Here is an 18,259-nt window from a genome sequence, read left to right as displayed (position 1 = left end):
GATATTATGTCTTTAAAATATTCCCAACTTAATACTTAAAAATGAAATTTCTCTTTTAATTTTTCTTTCTGTAGTACTTGTTGTTTCCAAATATTTACTGTTTGTCTATATGTGTTCTTTTGTAAATTTTTCATTCATGTCTTTCTCCTATTACGCACAACCCTCAATCATTACTATTATTCTTATTGATTTTTAAGTTTGTTTTTTGGTACTGGGAATTGAACCCAGGGTCACTTTACCACTGAACCTCAGTCCTTTTTATTTTTTGAGACTCTTTCTTGCTAAGTTGCTGAGTGCCTAGCTAAATTGCTAATGTTGGCCTTGAATTTGCAATCCTACTGCCTAAGCCTCCTGAGTAGCTGAGATTACAGGATTACAGTCATTCACCATCACTTTGGGCTTGTAAATTTTTTTTTTTTTAATTCAAGGTATTGGTTCTCTGCCAGTTATATAGACTATAAGTACTAAGAGTATTTAAACAAAAAAACAAAACAAAACAAAAAAACCTCTAAGGCATTTTGTTTGTTGTTTTCCATTATACTACAGAAACTCTGTATTCTCACAAATTATTTTCTTTAGTATTTCTGAGTTTCAGTGCATATAGAAAGACTGTATTTACTCAGAGATTTTAAATAAATTCACTTATATTTCTTTCTAGTAGTTTATGACTTCATGTTTTGCATTAAAATCTAAGTATTATTGAACCAATGATAGCTTAGAAGTACACCCTAAAATATATAAAAAGCACTTCATTCTAGTGGGGGGTAAAGACATAGGGACAACTGAGCAGCTACTGCTACCGCCAAAGTAGATTCCATATGGATAAAAAGATTAAATGTGAAAAATAAGCACTTAAAAGTTTTTGAAGAGGGGCTGGGGTTGTGGCTGAGTGGTAGCACGCTTGCCTAGCATGCCTGACGCACCGGGTTCAATTTTCAGCACCACATACAAATAAATAAAATAAGATCCATCAACAGCTAAAAAATATTTTTAAAAAAAGTTTTTGAAGAAAACATGGGAGAATATTCTTGGTGACAGAAAAAAATATGGCTTATCTATACAAAAAGATGCTCATATGAGAGATGAAAATTATATCTACAATCAGATATAATTTGGATCTATCATATTGACAGAGATCAAAAAATTTTGTTAACACTGTATTGATAGGGATGTGGGGAAACTGTGTGCCATGAAATTTTCTATTTTTGTTAGGATGACTATAATTTGTCCCATCTTCCTAGATGGCAGAATGATTTTGTCCATTAACATATAAAATATGCCTATTATTTAATCCAGCAATTACTTCTAGAAGCTAAACCTACAAATCTATATCATATGTAATCCAGAACCAAATACAAAAAAAAAATGTATTTCAATTTGTCAGGTGCACCAAAAGTTTGGGAATAACCTATGTGTCATTGAAAAGGTAAGAATGAAACTATGCTACATTTAAGCAAAAGAATATTGTACAGCCTCACAAAAGAGTTAAACCCATCTAAACATCTGATATAGAGATCAAAGAGACATTATAAGGTAAAAAATCAAGGCATAGATATGTAATAAACTTTGAAAAAGGATATGTAGTTGTGAATCAAAAAAGATATATGAGAAATAGATTTCTCAACACCAATTGAATGATAGACATTCCCCTTTTACTGATACTGCATCTAGTTGATCACTTTAGTTTGCTGATAATTATTGTAATTTATAATTTATTTTAATACTTTTGTCAGTGTGATTTCTCCACTCATTGTCTTCTTGATTATTTTTGTCATACTCTTCCAAATAAATTTTTAAGTTATTTTATCAAATCCCAAAAGTATTATGTTAGCTAAGTTGCTGAGTGCCTTGCTAAATTGCTAATGTTGGCCTTGAACTTGCAATCTGATTAGAGTTATACTAGGTATATGGATTACTTTAAATTTTTTTTTTTTTTAGTTTTAGATGAACACAGTACCTTTATTTATTTGTTTTATGTGGTGCTGAGGATGGGATCCAGTGTCTCACATGTGTGAGGCCAGCACTCTACCACTGAACTACAATCCCAGCCCCTATAGATTATTGTTTTTGGGGGGATGGGAGGTACCAGGGACTGAACTCAGGGCACTCAACCACTGCACCACATTCCCAGCCCTATTTTGTATTTTATTTAGAGATAGGTTCTCACTGAGTTTCTTAGCTCCTCGCCTTTGCTGAGGCTGGCTTTGAACTTGTGATCTTCCTTCCTCAACCTTCTGAGCCTCTGGGATTATAGGCCTTTGCCACCATGTCTGGTTTATAGATACTTTTTAAAGACATTATAATCATACAATGTTTGAATCTTGGTATTTAAAGTACCTTTCTATTTCTAAAATTCTTGTGTCTTATAAGTTTGTTTTAAATTTTTTTATAAATTTCTTTTAGTATTTATTTTTAGATATTTGATTTTTGGTGGGATCAAACGAGGGGTTTTAGACTAAATTAACTCGGGGATGGGGGCAGGGGATTTCCTTCTCTGAGTGGAACAGAAAAAGAACTCCTTTTATATTGTATTTTTCAATTGCTTATAGTTTATACACAGGAAAACTCAATCTGTATGTTGATTTTATAACTAGTTAATTTGTTTTTTATTGCTTTTAAAAGTAACTCATCTATTAATGCTTTTAATGTTTTTTAGTTGATTCCTTTGGGTTTTCATATCATTTGCATACAAATGACAATCCTGACATATATATGTGCAGTACAACATTTAATCTATTTCTATTTCATATTTAATTGCATTGACTATCAGTTCCATTGTTAAACGGTATGATAGTAAGTGTTCTTGCCTTGTTCCTGAATTCAACAGGAATAATTATTTTGTTTTATTATAAAGCAAGTTGCTGGCTTTGGTACAACATATCTACTTTTTAAATCATTTATTCCAAATTCTTAAAACATTTTTTTAAATTAGGAATGATGCAAGATTTTATAAACATTTTCAGCCTTAATTGAGACATACTATTTTTCTCCTTTGACCTATTAATATAGTCAACTATATAAAAATGTTCTTGTTATTGAATGATTTTTATATACCTGGAATAATTCCTCTTAATTTTCATATATCAATCGTGAATTCTATTTAGCAATATTTTATTTGGATTTTTCATTACATCTGAAAGGAAATTAACCTGTAGATTTCCCTTTTGTGTATTTTTTTTATCTAGCTTTACTTTAAAAACAGCCTTTCAGCTCATCCCAAACAAAGGGATTACTGGTTAAAAGGCCTGGAGGGCAACCACCTGAAATGTCCTTAATGCAAAAGAAAGAAAGAAAGTGCTTACAGCACTGTGGTTTCTCTAATTTTTTGTAAATTTCCAATGCTATTGTCTCGACACCTTCTTTTTTTGACATGACTACACAAGCTTTAGCAGGTATTATGAATACTGTTTTTCTTTCCAATAAATATATAAACTTTCTTTCATTGGCAAACAGAAGCAGATGTTCCATGAAAGTTTTTGTTCTTCCAAAATCTGCCCCTCTCTCTTTATTTTACCTCCCTGATACAGGAACCAGGATATTTAAAACTGGAGGAAGGGCTAGGACATCCCCCGCATCTACCCAGTCCCCCAAGCCATTCACCTCTGTTTTCACTCCAACTACACTGGTCTTCTCACTGCTATTTATTTATTTCCTCTCTTTCCTCCTGCTGATCCTTAGTTTGATGTTTCCCTCAATTCCTTTCCTCATCTTTGCTTCATTCATTCCACTACTTACCCTTCAAAGCCCAAATTAAATTCCCTTTCTTTGTAACTTTCTTTTACCTGCTTTGTTACTCCAAAGTGCCTGAATGTTTTAGCTATAATTGTTTTCAAATTGCTTCAAGAGTGCTAGCTTGTTTTCTTAGCTCCATGGTTAGCTCCTTGAGGGCAGGGCCCTTATCTTAAAATTCTGTTGTGTATTTTCCATTGTTTAGCACTGTGAGTAATCACATTCAATGCATACTAGCAAGGCACATCTGACTGAAGACATCCATCACAGTTATTAATTTAGTAAATGAGATAATGAAAACTCAAGTGTTAGCCAAAGGTAAATCATTACTATTAATTCCCTCATTCATCATACATGTACAGCAGCCTCAGGGGCTGGGGAACCTAGGATTGCAGTTTCTAGGGGAAGCCAGATAAGCCTCAGATCTCTCCATTTTGGAGCCAGGCATGAAATAAAGATTTACCGAGGGATCAGCACGAGGGGTTTTAGACTAAATTAACTCGGGGACAAGGGCAGGGGATTTCCTTCTCTTGAGTGGAACAGGTTACCTTGTACCTCTAGGATAAACTAAAACTCAAAACCCAAACAACTAAACACTGTTTGCTCATAAATTCTTCAAGACTTACTTGTAAATTATTAAAACTTAAAAATCTTTTAGTTTCTCTGAGAGGAATGACGACACGATTGACTTTCGCCAACTTGTAGGATGTAGAGAAAAATGGAGATTATTTTATCTTACATTAAACTTCTTTTATTTAAATTTTTAAACTTTAGGACTATTATTTGTATAAGAGAAAATACCAAGACCAACGTTTACATACTTTTGAAATTTTTGAGTATTTTTTGAGTTTTCCCGAGGGCATTCTGAATTGTGTTGCCACCACACCTTTGAAGATCACTTTACAACTTTAAACCACGGGGCTGTTTTCGTTAACCCCGCCATTTCGAACTTGCTTTATGGCTCCAGGGAACTGGCACAGCTCTGGTCTTTCTCTTCCACCTTCCCCTCACCCTTTCAAAGCCCAAATCTCCAGGAGAGATTAAGGAAACAAGGCTGAGGCAGGGGAGCGCAAGTGGGGGGAGGGGTAACTGAGGTGGATCCGAGAAGAGCCAGCAGTTACGCGCTTCTTCCTCTTCGGGGCACGCACTCCCCGGGCCACACAGTTTTTTCTGAAGTTGGAAGTGTGGCGGTCCTTGGATGCATTTTCAACTCGGCCTAAAACAGTCCAGAAAGCAGGCTCTCGGAACTCTGCGGCTCGGCCATCAACCTCAGCGTCAGGCTACTCAGAGGAACACCAAAAGCCAGGCCCAAGGCACCGGTTGTCATGGGAACTCGGGCGCCGGTCTCCCAGTCGACCTCGTCCCTTGGGAGGGGGCGGGGCTAGAGCCGGACGAGCCAATGAAGACGAGTGGAGCTCAGGGTCGGAGATCCGCGGTCCTTCTGGAGCCCGGGAAAAGTTGAGTGACAGGACTGAGGGGCGGGGTCGGCGCGGCCGCCCGAGGTGGAGCTCCCGCAGTGCCAGTAGCTCAGGCGGCCGCGCCGCGGCGAGGGTGACACACTATGGTCACGGCCCCTAAAGACCGTCGTGCCGCGGAGCAGCACTCCCCGGCTCCCCGGTCCGCCTCAGCCGCCTCGGCAGCGCTCAGAGCCTGCTGCTGGAGTTGAGGCGCTCTCGGTAGAGGGTTCGGCGAAGTTTCTTGAAGGGGCGCGGAGCACCGCAGGCGGCGAGTGCGCTATCGCTCTGGGGTCAGGCAGCCGGCGGGGGTCGCCGCCGGAGGGGCGTTTCCGAGGCGTTGAGGAGGAGGAGGAGGAGGAGGAGATGCTGCTTCTCTTCTTCCCCTCCCAGGCTTCTACTTCAGCTCCTTCAGCCCACGCCCGCAGCAGCTTGGGGGAGAAGAGGTGGTGGCTCTCCGCACCCGCGGCAGCTGCCGGCGGCCAGCCGGGACGTCGCATTCCCGCAACCCTTGCTCCGCGCTCCAGTAGCAGGAACCGGTCTCCCGACGAGCGGGTAAGGACTGGGGCGGCCCAGGGCGCTGGACTGGATGCTGAAGAACCAAAGTACCCCTCACTCGTCGTCTAGCTTCTCTCTGCTTTTGCTCCAGCCCCTAAACCCCTCGGTTGCCCTGGTGAAAGAAACTTTTCTTTGGTTTTGCTGGTAGGGTGTGTTTGTATGTTAGAGTGAGGATAGGGTGACCGGGGTGGGAAAGGACGAGAAGAAATTGCATTTAGGCAGAGCCATCTCTGCGGAAGAAAGCCGGATTCTTGGGAATGAAACCCTAAAGTCGGTGGGGGGGGGGCGCGAGAGATTGTGGGGTAATAGGGAGTGACATTGCCCCATCATCCTGTACAGACAGCTCTACTCAGTGCGTGCTAAGAGAAGGCTCCCGAAGTCTGTTTCTAATTTCTGTAAATGATTGTGGAGATGGTGTGGTTAGAGGCCGCCCAGAAGAATGTGTGTGTGTAAGGGCTCGAAGAAGAGGGGGTGGGGAAAGAGAAAGGGGGCAGAGGGAGACTCTCTCTGATGCAAGCTTTTATTGCTTTTCTTCTTGCTCAAATTAAAACTCTTTTCTCCCCCGCACTCCCCTCCGCGCCTTTGCTCGTTACATGGTACTGTAGGTGCAGAAGCTGAAAAACTAAAGTTAAACCTAAGTCAAGAAAAGTCTTACGATTTTTTTTTGTTGTTGTAAATATATTGGAGAAGAGAGGATGGGTAAAAACATAGTCCCCAAGATTTACAGTAACACAGTTTTCATTAGCTTTGCACATATAGGATCTACACCTCCACACACTTCCAGCTAATCTCTTCTACAGACTTGTGTCATTTTCGTTTAATTGCATCTTTGAAACAACAAACGCGGTGACTTCATAGGGAGCTGCCTGGAGCTGAGTTTACCTCTCAGAAAATGGGGCAATCGGGTTTGTTTTCAAGGCGGGACCTAAACAAAATGTAGGACACCTGATCTGTGGATTGAAGGACTCTGGTAACTAATTAGCATGGTTTAAAAATTTATATTTATAGATTTTACGAAAGTGTGGGAGAAAAATTAAGTTTTCTTATTATGGAAACAGGCGTTGATATTTTCCCAGAGTTTTAATGACTGGGTTGGTAGGGTCAAGGTGAAAACTTGTTTCATGCTCATTGGCTTCTAATCTACAAATTATTTCTTTGTAAAATATAACTAGAAGCACTTTTTACTAGGTTCATGCATATATTGATTCAGTAATTCATACAGAAGCACATTAACTATTTTATCATCTAATCCTAGGTTTATTGTAATTTTTTTCATAACACTGTGTTCTAACTTTGATGTTCTGGAGACTTTGTGGGAGTGTATGTGGGGAAAGGGTAGGATGGAAGCTAGAATTAAAAAAAAATATTTAGGGTTAATTATTAAGAATAGGGACTCATTTTATAGTGTCTTTCACTTGTGCAATTAGAGAATTATGACTTCCTTTTCCATTATGTAGGTTTACTTTAAATTTACATTTATCTTACCAAAAGATTTACTAGTGTGTAAAGAGTACATTTTTTTTTAATGATGATCCCCAGCATCCAAAAATATAAATGGCCTTTTTGTTACAAGTAACACACACATACACACACACACACACCCCATTAAAACCAGTGTCATTTGCATCCATACACCTTCTTTGGATATGGGGGATTAAACCCAGGGAGCATTTAACCACTGGGTATATTACTAGTCCTTTTTTATTTTTTATTTTGAGATAGGTCTTGCTAAGTTGCTTAGGGCCTCACTAAATTGCTGAGGCTAGCTTTCCATCCTCCTGCCTCAGCCTCCTGAGTTGCTGGATTTACAGGCATACACCTCTATGCCAACAAACCAGCATCAATTTAAAAGGCAGATTTTAATACTGTGGTAGGGATCAAAAGTTGTAAAACTTAGCACACATGCTCTCTCTCTCTCTCTTTCCCTCTCTGGAGGGCTGCTTTTTAAATGTAGGACTTGAATGTGAAAGAATTGAATATTTGTTCTTTTGTATGCTAGGTGTTCATCTTTAAAGGAATGGAACTGATGTATTCTTTACTTACTATTAAGAAAAACTTGCTCTGCCTCACTGTTAATAGGTTAAGGATTGCATGAGGCAGCCTTGTAGCTTCTTCCATATCAGTTGGGTATATATTTTCCCAGTTTATCCAGCCCCAAATGTCCTGAAGAAACTGGAATGTCTTTCTCCTATTCTGACAGTGATAAATTTTAAATAAATTACAAATATAATTTTTAAATAAACTACAAAATGTTTTTATAGTGTAATCAAATAATTTTGAAGTTGAAAAGAAACACAACCATAATCCAAGCCAGTGCATTTAGAAGTTAATTCCTTGTCATCATACCTTTATTTTTGAATATGTATTCCCCTCAGTGCAGGGAGGATTAAACCCAGGACCTCTTGTGCATGCTAGGCAAGCAATCTACCACTGAGCTATACCCCCCAGCTCTTTTTATGTTTTAAGATAGGTTCTCCCTTAACGCCCTGGGCTGTCCTCGAACTTTCATTCCTCCTGCCTCCGTCTCCCAAGTACCTGGGATAATAGGCATGTTCCATCATATGTGGTTTGAAATATGTATTAGGAAAAATCTGTGCCGTTAATTAGAATAGCTAGTTGAAAGTATTCTTCTATCAGGTCTCTGATGTAATCCAGTTTGACTCATTGAGTTATTGTCACTTTCAAAGGTAGGAGCCTGAGAGGAGAAAAGATATTGGGTCTCAGGAAAGAAAGATCAGTGTTGATGGGAGTGGTGGGGATCTATTCTGTACTTCCTCCACACTTTTTTTTTTTTTTCCTGAAAACCTTTTCCTTGTAATTTGAAAATTGAGATGGGTCAAACAATTCAGGAACTGGATTTTTTTTTTAAAAAAGATAGCTTTTAATAAGTAAGTTAATATATGACTTTCAGTGGCCTAAGTTAAAGTTACTATTTCCATACTCATTTTAAATACGTTTATCAAATCTGTGGTCTGGCTGGGCGCTGTGACCCATGCCTATAATCTCAGTGCCTCTGGAGGCAGAGATGGGAGGCTGAGACAGGAGGATCGCAAGTTCAAAGCTAGCCTCAGCAAACGCGAGGTGCAACTCAGTGAGACCCTGTCTCTAAATAAAATACAAAATATAGGGCTGGGGATGTGGGTCAGTGGTCAAATATCCCTGAGTTCAATCCTTGGTACCCACCCCCACCCACCAAAAAATGAATAAATAAAATAAAATTTTATTTTATTGTGGTCTGTAAACTGTTTTGGGAGAAGTTCCAACAATCTTTTGAGTCTGGGGAAAAAAAGAAAACATGCTTAACATCCTTCTTCTATTCCTATTTTGTGAATAAGCATCCTGTTGTATGTACCCTGTTTCCAAATGTGAGAACTTTAAAAATAGCTTGTGAAGCAGTAGATGAATTGTTTACTTTCTTAGGATTAAAAAAAAAAAAAAAAAAGCAACTCCTCAATGATCTAGTATAGAGAGTGGTGTAGATTTGAACTATAAACCTAAATTATTTTCCCCAGAGTTTGCAAACAGATGCATAGGAATTATAGGAATGGGGACTGGTTCAAGTACTCCCTTGCCTTATCTTGTGCTCCACCACTGAACCCTGCTTTTTCTTTTTCTTGTTTTGCTTTCACACTAGAAAAGTGTGGAAATTTTCTGAAACAAGCTGTCTCAAAGAGAATGCTTTTGCATCAGAGTGTAAAGGGCTTCACTGTGACAAACTATCCAAATCCTAGAAAATTTTTTAAAATAATGGAATAGTAACTACCTCCATGGTATTTTGGGTTTGAAATTAAATAATATATACAAAAGTAGCAAGTGCAAGTTGACAGTACTATCTAGCTTGTTTCTTCCTTGCTAATCTCTTTTGCAAAATTAAATAACATTCAGTAATTGTAAAAACTTAGGACTGTTTACCCAAGTCATTCCTGAATGTTAGAATGTGTAACCTATAGGGTTTTGACTTGAATTTGGGTTGTCTAAAGGCTTTCTTTACCTGCCATTGAAGGAATGTCTTAGCAAGGCACACCTGCAATCCTAGTGACTCGGAAGTCTGAGGCAAGAGGATCACAAGTTTGAGGACAGCCTCAGCAACCAGCAAGGCCTTCAGTAACTTAACAAGACTGTGTTTTAAAATAAAAAGTAGAAAGTGCTGGGGATATAGTTCAGTGGTAAAGTGCCCTTGGGGTTCAGTCCCTGGTACCCCACCCCCAAAAGTCTGAGTTTGCATATTGCCTCTATGCTTAATAAATAGTTTCGGATTTACTAGTTTAGGGGTACCCAACTCTGGCTGTACCTTAGAATCACTTGGCTAGCTTTAAGGAATTTTTATGCTTAGGTATCAATCCTGACCAATTAAACCAGAAATTTTGGGAGAGATCTAGACAGCTACGATTTTAGAAACTCTTTAAGAAATAATAACATATCGCCTATTCTATAACCAATCTTCTAGACCCCTTGAGGAAGTGAGTACAGAAAATTGGTTCCCACAGGTGCAGCAACATTTTTATGTTGTTTATAATCCTTTTCTCCTTATAAGTCATAAGAATTTTAAAAAGAAGAAAAACAAAGGTTTAGAAGAAGCATCTATGTATATGTCCATCTACAGGATTTTTTTTTTTTTTTTACTATTTAAATCAGGATTTAAGGCACAAATATTTCTTTTCAGTTCCCCTGAGCTATATCACCCAATGCAATGTCCCTAGCTGTGTGTGGCTATTGAAGCTTATATTTTAATTAGTTAAAATTAGATACAGTTTAAAATTCGATTTTTCATATCCATTAGCCACTTTTTTGGAGAGGGGCACTTTTGCTGCTTCTTTTTCTTCTTCTTCTTCTTCTTCTTCTTCTTCTTCTTCTTCTTCTTCTTCTTCTTCTTCTTCTCTCTCTCTCTCTCTCTCTCTCTCTCTCTCTCTCTTTTTAGTGGTAGAACCTCACACATGCTAGGCAAGCATTCTACCACTGAGCTTTATTCCCAGACTTTTTCATTTTATTTTGAGACAGGATTTCTCTAAGTTGACCTGGCTGGCAAATCCTCCTGCCTCAGCCTCCCACATCACTGTGATTTACAGACATGTGCTATCACATCCTGCCATTGGCCACATTTTTAGTTGCTCAGTAGCCACTTGCAGCTAGTAGCTACTGTATCAAACAGCTCAGATATGGAACATTTTCTCACTACACAAAGTAATTTACTTTCTGATTAGAGGTTTTGAAATTTATATACTAGTTTCTTACATCTGAAAGGGAATATGTGTTTCCTCTAAGTCATTTCTTTCAGATTTGTAATTTAAAATACGTACGGTGTTTTTGTTTTTTAAGTGAAGAGGAGTACCACATGTTTTGATTTTACATTACCCCTTTTCTGAATCTGTTGTAGCTAGTTGTAAGATTTTCCTTTTCAGAAATATCTGAGAAAAGGAAATTTAGTGTTTAGCAATTCTTGTACTTATATCAGTATGCTCTCAATCTAACTAACTAGCTGAAATGCCCTTGTAAAATGTAATTTTCCCAAACTCTGAAAATAGAAATAGTCATCTTCCCAACTCAAGTGTTGGGATTTAATTAAAGTCTTTTCTTTTTGATGAAGATCATCTTTTTCTTTTACATAGAGATAGTTATCACATGACATGATCAGATTTTTCAACAGAAAACTGTCTTATTGGTTTTAACATGAAAATACAGATACACAAGAGATCATTTTTTCCAAATCATTTTTTGCCTTAGGGGGAAAAATGAGATTCCTAAAGAATTTCAGATAGTTAAAAGCTAACACTGTGTCACTAAATTTAATGGTGATTGTCACTTATTAGCTACTAATGCACAGCTTAGAAGAAACTGTACCGTGTAGTTCATTCTACCTATACCCCCCTCCTGAAAACATCTAAAAAGATAACCTTTAATCACTTTTGTCAAAGTTGTATTGATTTCGTGTGTTCTGAGTTTAAATGAGAACAAAAATCAATTTTAATAAAAATATTCTTTCTTGGTAGGTTGTACTTTTTTTTTTTTTTTTTTCAGACATAAATATAGGACTGGGGTTGTAGCTTACTGGTAGAGCTCTTGCCTAGCATGTGTGAGGCACCGGGTTCAATTCTCAGCACCACATAAAAAATAAATAAATAAAATAAAGGTCCATCAACAACTGACATTAAAAAAAAAAATACTTTTCCTCTTTCTTTTTGCCTATTCAGTTCAGGTAAATTTGCATATAGAACATTGGAAGTTGTATTATTGAAAGGATGCTTGATGGAATGTTTTGTGTATAATACCATTCTCATATCTTATGTTTATTCCCTGAGTTATAACATACCATAGAGTCCATGGAACAAAAATGAAACATTCTTGTTGAATAACCTAAATTAAGGTTAGAATGATTATGTAACCAAAAATTGTAGTAAAGATACTCAAAGTTGTATTTTGTTTTGTGTTTTGAAGAAATATAGTCTTATGATTTTTTTAAAAATAAGAGAATCCTTTTAAGAAATTTAGTTTCTCTTAGCATGATGTATTACTTTTGCTTCTTCGAGAAAAGTATAGCTTTAAAAATGAAGATTTACACTATTTATGGGTGGTTAATGTGGTTAATTATTTTAGTTCTTGTTTTAGTTAAATACTTCTTTCAAAAAATAAAATGTAGGACTAGGGATATAGCTCAGTGGCAGAGTACAGTACTTAGCATGTGTGAGGCCCTGGGTTCAATCCCCAGAACTACAAAAAACAAACAGAATACAAACATACACACAGGCACACACACAAAGCCTCAACCAGTTTTTTGTTTGTTTGTTTGGTACTGGGGATTGAACTTAGAGGGGCTTTTAACACCTCCCCAGTCCTTTTTAAATTTTTATTTTTTAATTTTGAGACAGGTTGTTCTAAGTTGCTTAAGTCCTCTCTAAATTGCTGAGGCTGGCTTTGAACTTTTGTGTTTCTTGCCTCAGCTTCCTGAGTCTCTGGGATTACAGGTGTGCATCATCATGCCTGCATAAGTCAGATTTTGAAGGAAGGAAATAACATATTTTATTAATATAATTTAATTAATGTAATATTTTGGAACTAAAATTTCAGTTATGAAAGGTAGATTAATACCTTCCTTAGTGTCTTTCATATTCCTACTGACTTGAGCTGATGTATAATTTCATGGAATTAGGTAAACATAACATTAAGTTTATTCTTCACACAATGTTTTAATTTTATTCTGATGCTGTTTTCTGTGCCCAATTCAAGAAATTAATTTATGATAATGATTTATATAAAAATATCTCAATTTTTTAAGCACTGTATGAATATTTGTTGAGGCCCAAAAGGTATAAATTGAGTTGTACTTCATGAAGAGCTGGAATACATTTTGATTTTTTTTATTATTAAAAAATAAATAAATACAATAAACAAAGGAAACTTCAGCAATGTTCAGTTATCAAACCTAAACTGAAAAAACTTGTTGTAGACATATACCATTCACTGTGTTTACCTGGAACTTTGAAACTCTGGCACTACTTTAAGGAGTATAGAAATGAAAAACAGGGTATGTGTTATTACATAGAACCCCATAATACTCTAATTTTAGTTATAACTCAAGCCAACAAATTCTGTTTTCATAGTTTACAATATATAATTCTTAGAGACATAATAAAAAAGCTAGAATATTTTATTCTCCAATATACAGATTTAATGAGAATATCCTTCATTTTTTAAACAAAAGAAAATATTTTAATGTGGGCACATAAAATATCACATTAAATTTGTGACTGAAGACTACACTGAGCTGTTTCATTTGAATCTTTTTCAATACATATATTACATCAGTCTTCTCTTAATTTCAGAGGGATTTAAAGATCATATTGAGATGCTAAGATTAAATTGCTCCTGGTGCTACACATGAAGGACACATTTCCATGCTTCTTGAGATATTTGTTGTAATCACTAGAAGACAACTGCAATGAATGATTTGTGTTCCTTCTTGTGTCAGTTCGAAATTAGAATAAGTAGCTAATGTAAGAGACTTAGCACAAAGATGGTTGGGATTTTCTCTTAAGAGTCCAGGCATAATTATCCAGAGCTGTGAATCCAGACATCTGTTTTTCTTCTCCATTTCTATAATATATGGCTTTCATCAAAATGGCCTCAGGGTGGCAAATAACTGCTAGCATTCTGTTCAAACTGCCCTTCCAGGCAGAAACAACTCGGAAGAAGTGGGGAAAATGTACATATAAGAGTGCCTTCCAGCTGAGTCAGATTCTTTTAAAGAATTTTCTTGAAAGCCTTACCTAAGAACTTCCTTTTCTATTGGTTCTTGTAAAGGAAGCTTAGAATTGTAGGTTTTTTTTTGCTGGACATTTGGGCATCCCAAAACAAATTGAAGAAGGTGTATATGGGGATACAATTATTATTCTCTTCCTGTCGCCTGGTCCTGTTTGCTTTAGGTTTAGTGGAATTTGGTTGCAATAAATACAAAAACATAGAAAAATTATATGTAGTTTATGCTAGGTTTCTCTGGGAAAGGCTTATTGACTTAATATCTAGACCCAAATGACAGAAAATAAATTCAGTATGTTTGATATCCTCTTGACCTAGTGGATACAAACATACTGGATTTACCTTTCTAGAGGCTGGCTCACAGCCATTAAGATAATTAGTACTTTTGTTCTTTGCATTATTTGATACTTAATTCCTTTTTTTTTTTTTTTTTTGGTACTGCTGGGGTTGAACCCAGGGCCTTGTGCATGCCGGGCAAGCATTCTACCAACTGAGCTATATCCTCAGTNCTACCAACTGAGCTATATCCCCAGCTCTCTTTTGTTTTTTTATATAAACTAATTATACTACTGTATTCAGAATTGTTTTCAGTATTTTGAGAAATACTGAAAAAGAAGAAAAGAAAAAAAGGTTCCTACCAAAAAAATTTAAAATCTGGGTTAAAAACACACTCTGATGAACACACTCAAGCCGGGCATGCTGGTGCACGCTTATAATCCCAGCAACTGGGGAAACTGAGACAGGAGGGTTGCAAGTTCAAGGTCAGCCTTAGCAACTTAAAAAGGTCCTGGGCAACTTAGTGAGACGCTCTCCCAAAATAAAAAAAAAAAAAATTTAAAAAAGGAATGGGGATGTAGCTTGGCGGAAAAGCACCCAGTAACAAAAAAAGAAAGAAAGAAAGAAAAAGAAAACACACACATACACAAAAGATACAAAGCCATTATAGATTGTAAAGCAATGAATAAATACAATAAAAGTTTAAAGTGTGCTTTGATATAATCTGAACTTGGGAAGCAGAGCTTGTTGAGCTAGCTGAATCTTGAAGACATTGTTAGAAGTCTGGGAATGAGCATGCTATGTCCTAGAGTGAAACAAAAGATATGAGGAAGTGGATTCAAGAGAATGGAAGTGTTTATAAAGAAGTGCTGGAGATGGCTCACAAAAGTGAGAAAAAGGGGGACAGAGAAGGGAGTGTTTGAAGAGTAAAAGGAACTAGGGAAATATGGTGCTAAAGGAAGTGCATTAGGAGAGTCAAGAGTGTGACCTGTGCTCACTTTGGCAGCATACATAATAAAATTGGTACAATATAGAGAAGATTAGCATGGCCCCTGTGCAAGGATGACACACAAATTTGTGAAGTATTCTCTCTCTCTCTCTCTCTCTCTCTCTCTCTATCTCTATATATATATATATATATATATATATACACACACACACATATATATATATTTTTAAGAGTATATATGGGGCTGGGATTGTGGCTCAGTGGTAGAGCACTCGCCTAGCATGGGTGCGACCCGGGTTCGATTCTCAGCACCACATAAAAATAAAGGTATTGTGTTGTGTCCATCTACAAAAAAAAAAAGAGTATATATGACCTGCAGTTCCAGATGCCATAGGGAACCAGTGAAACAAGACTACAGAAAAGTAGAAGAAAATGAACAGTGTGATCTGTTGAGTGTTGTTACCTTCAAAAAAATCATTTTACTACCCTTATATGGCGAGAGACAGAGGGAAACGGAAATAAGGATGGTATTTGGTGGCAAAATGAGAGTTGAATGACCTAGGAGGTTTCATAGGATCAGGAAACTTTTCCCTTTTACTTTTGAAGATGGCAAAAGAATAGATTCCATGAGTTTAAGAGATGTTTAGCCAGGCACAAACTTGTAACCCCAGAGACTTGGCAGGTGCAGGCAAGAGGATTGCAAGTTTGCAGCTAGCTCAATGTAGCTCAGTGGTAAAGCATCCCAGGGTTCAGTTCCCAGTACCAAAAAGAAAATAAAAAAGGAAGAGAGAATTTCAAATGGCAAAAAGAATCATCTCTTTTAATGAAGATCTATCTGAATGGGAAGGAATGAGACCTAGGTAGACTTGTCACTTTTAATCATGAAGAGAGCAACTTTTTATAGTGAGAACGAAGGGAAGGCTACCAAGTTGGATCAGTGGGCCTACTGATGAGTGGAAATGAAAATGAAATTCTAAAAGAGAACTTGTACTAAATGCTATTATTTTACAGAAAGTACTGTCAGAGGAGGCAAAACTAACTCCTTTCAGGTATGATTTGGGTGGTGGAGAAGAATTGGAAGGAGAGAGGTAAAATTTGGGAATCATCACTATTGGGAAGGTAATAAAAGGTTGATAAAGGGTTTATTGAGGGCTTATCAGTTTGAAAAGCGATGGCCCCAGTCTACATCTACAGGAAATGAGGAATAAAATGTAGATATAATTCCAACCTGTGATGGTGAAGTAAAATTGGGGGCTTGGAGTAATTAGGAAACCCAATTGAGGCTGCAAGGATTGGGTTAAGTGGAAAGTGATTTTGCTTAGCATCTCCTGATTTGCTCAATCATCCAATTATTATTATTTTTTTTCTGAAGCTCTTTATCATTTTCTTTTTTTAAAATTTTTATTGTTGGTTGTTCAAAACATTACATAGTTCTTGATATATCATGTATCCAATTATTATTGAGTTAAAGATATTTTTTCATTTTCTTCTGTTAATTGTTAATAAGCTGGCAAACAATCTTGTCTCTCTCTCTCTCTCTCTCTCTCTCTCTTTTTTTTGGGGGGGAGCGGGTACCGGGGATTGAACTGAGGGGCACTCAACCACTGAGCCACATCCCCAGACCTATTTTTTGTATTTTATTTAGAGACAGGGTCTCACTGAGTAGCTTAGTGCCTGGCTGTTGTTGGGGCTGGCTTTGAACTCATGATCCTCCGGTCCCAGACTCCCAAGCTGCTGGGATTACAGGTGTGTGCTACGCGCCCAGTAGATTCTTAATAAAATATATGTGATGTTTGTTTAATTGAAAATACTGTACAGATCATAGTATTTTATTGCTGCTTGGGTTCATATAATCTGGGATTGGGGGTTGTATTTAAAATGATACAACATCTAAATTATAAGTTCAAAAAAATCTGTTTAAATCAAAATCTTTTCTTGTTTAATATTCTACCATAATTGGGTTTTAAAATTTTCTACTAGTATGACTTTCCTCTCAGCCGTTATGCTTATTCATTTATTATGATAACCACTAGGATTCAAAGTTTAAAATTAATTGGGAAATGTTTTCTGCAGATTGTTTTGACTACAAAAAAAAATTATCTATTCTCTTTTTAGAAATTAGCATTATATTTGACAAGTATTTAAAGTTTGTAAATGAATCCCAGCTTTCCATCTTAAAGTCATCTAAATGTTTTATTGGGTATGCCATCAAGTGTGATGCAATTCCAATAAATATATTCAGTATTTCACCCAATCAGTACTTGATATATACTTTCTGAATTCCAGAAATAACATCCTTGGCTGTTTAAAAATACTTACTTGATTGTCTAAAGTCACCTAGTTGATTGTTAAATAACAGCAAAATTTAGTGTAGTATTTAAAATAGTGTCTTATATAGCCAGATCATCTGAAGGGTTGTCATTGCCTAGATTAATAAAGTGGAGATGTGGTGGCCAATGCATTTTTTTTTTCTCTTACTTTTTGTGTTACCAAATATTTCTAAGGCGGGGAGCATCAAGAGGGAGTAATGTTATTCTAGTCTGTTAAGTAACTCCTGGTTCACTTAGCATCCTTTTAAATATACTAGGCCTCTTAATCATGTGGGGAGAAAAAAAACCCCAAGACTTTCTTAGTTTGCTTTAAGGTAAACAATTACAATGAAATATGCTACAAGGAGCAAATATTATGTTTAGGATTTGTTTAAAACTATAATTATTTAATCTGCTTTTTAAATTTGTTTATGTTGTGGTACTTGAGTGTGGTGAGCCGTTCTAATTAGACCGTGGCCGCCATTAGAAGATGGCGCCGGCTTCCACTGTGGCCTGTGACAAACAACTCCTAATATGGAGAATTGGCACGCAATCCCTTCCCATCCTATGAGAAAGGTCCACGTGGCAGCTTAAGATTGGTATGCGGGAGGCTTTATTAGGCTGTGCTTGGGCGCTCGGCAGGGGGTCGCTAGAAGATGATACTTGAATCAAGGCCTGAATAAACTGCTGAAAGAAGAATCCTGTGTCGTGTTTTCCCTTGCCGGCGAGGGGTC

General features: G+C 36.9%; 1 protein-coding gene and 1 non-coding gene across 3 annotated transcripts in view; both read left to right on the top strand.

Moving 5' to 3' along the window:
* The first annotated feature begins 5,607 nt into the window (after nt 1-5,607).
* Ptpn13 (protein tyrosine phosphatase non-receptor type 13) overlaps nt 5,608-18,259 on the top strand; it is a 190,967-nt gene continuing 178,315 nt past the window's right edge. Inside the window, exon 1 of one of the 2 annotated variants that reach the window (XM_048784870.1) lies at nt 5,608-5,738. The gene's annotated coding sequence lies outside the window, so the exon portion shown is untranslated. The remainder of the gene's footprint in view (nt 5,739-18,259) is intronic. The other variant, XM_048784863.1, reaches the window with a different exon arrangement.
* LOC125611094 lies at nt 15,258-15,364 on the top strand. The gene has a single exon (XR_007341218.1). It is a non-coding gene; the product is annotated as a U6 spliceosomal RNA (small nuclear RNA).

This window comes from Marmota marmota, unplaced genomic scaffold, assembly GCF_001458135.2.
Source record: "Marmota marmota marmota unplaced genomic scaffold, marMar, whole genome shotgun sequence".
Classification (NCBI taxonomy): Eukaryota; Metazoa; Chordata; class Mammalia; order Rodentia; family Sciuridae; genus Marmota; species Marmota marmota.
The sequence above is the reverse complement of the archived record's forward strand: the minus strand, read 5'-3'. Positions and strand labels throughout refer to the sequence as shown.